Source organism: Pediculus humanus, genomic scaffold, assembly GCF_000006295.1.
Source record: "Pediculus humanus corporis 1103172107781 genomic scaffold, whole genome shotgun sequence".
NCBI classification, from domain to species: domain Eukaryota; kingdom Metazoa; phylum Arthropoda; class Insecta; order Psocodea; family Pediculidae; genus Pediculus; species Pediculus humanus.
In genome coordinates this window covers 33,702-36,473 of record NW_002987376.1, presented here as the reverse complement: position 1 = coordinate 36,473, position 2,772 = coordinate 33,702, and positions in this window count along the sequence as shown.

Genomic DNA, 2,772 nt, shown 5'->3' with positions numbered 1-2,772 from the left:
AACACCGTATATACAAACTTGTTTGTTTGAAAAAAGATTTAAAATTTGATTTAATTAAAGATTTAATAATTTGATGATGATTTATTTTTTAAATTTTCTTTTCATAACATAATTTTCTTTTTTTTTTTTTTTTATTAAGTAACAAAAGAGAGACACAATAAAAGAAAGGGAAAATAACAACAACTACCGGGTTGTTTGTTTAAAAAAAAAATTAATTTGTGGTTGTTGAGTCAGTTTTTTTTTCTTATAGAGATACATTCGGTGAAGGACACATTTAAATGTTTTATATTTAAATCCATCATAAAAAAATTTCGACACCGTGAAACATCATCATCATCATCATCATCATTATTATTTTTTCTTAATTCGGATTGTTTTTATGTAATCGATGAAGTGTGTAATAAATAAAATCAACCGGAAGTGATGGATTAACAATGGCAAATTTATCCGTGCTAAAAAACAGTAAAAAAATTTTACGTACGAAAACTAAAGAGAACATAACTATACAGGTGTGGCTTTTTTTTTGTATAAAAAAAAATATAAATCGCGTGTTTGTTCTTTCGTCTGTCTGTCCGGTCGTCTGTTTGTTTGTTTGTCAACATTGAAAAGTTTTTTTTTTTTTCAGGGGATTCCCATTAACTTTAAAACAAGTTTAAACATGCTTTGTTGTTACGAACTCAAATACCTGATTTAAATACCCGTTTCTAACATGGTTAGGCCCTATCATTATTATCATCATCATCATTATTATTATTATTATTATTAAATTAAATTTTTTTTTTTTTGATTCGATTCAGTCGGTAGCTCACGATTTTTCCTATTATTATTACGATTATTTATTTGTTTATATTAATTGAATAAAATCCAAAAAAAAAAAAGAAAAATCGTTTGTTGTTATTATTTAAACGTGACTTTATTGTTTGTTTGTTTGTTTTTCCGATTGTTTAATTTATTTATATATATATCGATGATATTAAATAAATTATTTGTTTTTTTTTTTAATTAAATAATAATAATAATAAAATCGTGTTCGTACTTTGGATTATTACAGTCGATTGGTAAACGTCTAAAAAAAAATTAGAAAAATCGTTTGTTATTGTTATTGTTTTTTTGGGGGGGAGGGGGAGGTGGGCGGGGGCGTTGTTTCGAGGATTTAGTTTAAAAAATAATAAAAATATTTTTTTTTGAAATTAGGTCGGATGCATAAACGACGAGTTTGTTTGTTTGTTTGTTGTCGGTCGAATTAAAATTTTAGAAATCCGTTTAACGTTCCGAATTTCATCTGTCGTTGTTTGTTTGTTTGTTTCTTTTGAGATTGATTTAAAAAAATTTGCGACAGTTTAAACGATTATGGTTTTTTTTTTTTTATCAATCAAACATTTGGTTGTTTGTTTGTTTGTGCATTCGTGTCCCGCGTGGAAAAGATTAAACGTAATGAAACATTTGGAGAAACGATTAAGAACGGAAAATTATTTATTATTATTATTATTATTATTTTTAGTTTCCAAATCATCTAGCTAATGTTTTTCTTATTAGGGAATAATAAATCATGGGGGGAGAGGAGGGGAGAGGGGCGGCATAATTACAATCATGATATTATCGAAACGAAAGAGTGAGTGTAAATCGTACCCCCCGCGTCCCTTTTGCCATTTTTAATTTTTTGTTGTTACTAAATTTGTTTCATAACATTTAAAACAAATGATACATTGTGTGTGCGTGAGTGCGTGCGTACCTGGTTCTCAAGGTTTTTAATTAAATGTGAGAGAAAACTACTTAAAAAAAAAAGATTTAATCATTTTTTTAGTAAGAATGGCCCAAGATTTTGCCCTTGAAAAAATTTAAAAAAAAAAAAGAAAAAAGAAAATTTTTATTTAAGGAAACTAGTTTTCAAAAATACGCCGATGATGATGATGATGGTGATTGTTCGCCGTTTTTTTTTTTTTTTCGTAAAGCTTTGCGTAAAAATTGGTTTATGAGGTTTTTTTTTTTTTTTTATTAACATTTTCCGAAAGTTTTCCACAGCGAAATGTTAATGGAGTGATTAAAAGTTATAAAAAAAAAAAAAGAAAATTTTATTGCATGCTGGAATACATTTTAATTTTTTTTTTTTTTTCCCGAACAAGGTCACAGTTACGGGGGGCAAAAGGTCAAATGTTGTCGTCCGAATAAAAATTAAAATGTATATATTTTTGATTCGATTCGGGAATTTAATTGTTTCTCTCTCCCGGAATCATGTTGTTATTAACGACGTCAACATTTTAATTTTTAAAAAATCAATTTTTCCAATTGGGAAAAGTTCGAATTTTGTGGGAGGAAAGGAGGGGAAAAAGGGAGAAAGATGAATGATGTGGAAGAAGGTAAAAAAAAAAAAAACACGTGAAAAAATAATTAGAAAAAAAAAAAAAAAAGAAAAAAATTTTGTGAGAATTTTTGATGCTTGTCGTTTCATTATTATTATTATTAATTTTTTTTAAAGAAGAAATGAGGAATTCCGTAAAAGTGCGTGAGTGCCGTAATTGGTTTTTTTGTTTACGCAAAAGAAAACGCGCTCGCGCGTGTTTGTCGTGTAGAAAAACAAAAATAAAATAAATAAAAATAAAATTTTTTTTCTGTTGGGCTTTCGGCCAAAATCCGCATCTTTTCTTCCTTTACCCCCCCCCCGCTCCCCGAATCATCTCGTCACGATCTTTGTTCGGTTCAATTTATGCACGATGCATGTGTATTTTACGTGCGTGCGTGCGTGCGTGCGTGCGTCTTCCACGTTAAAATTGT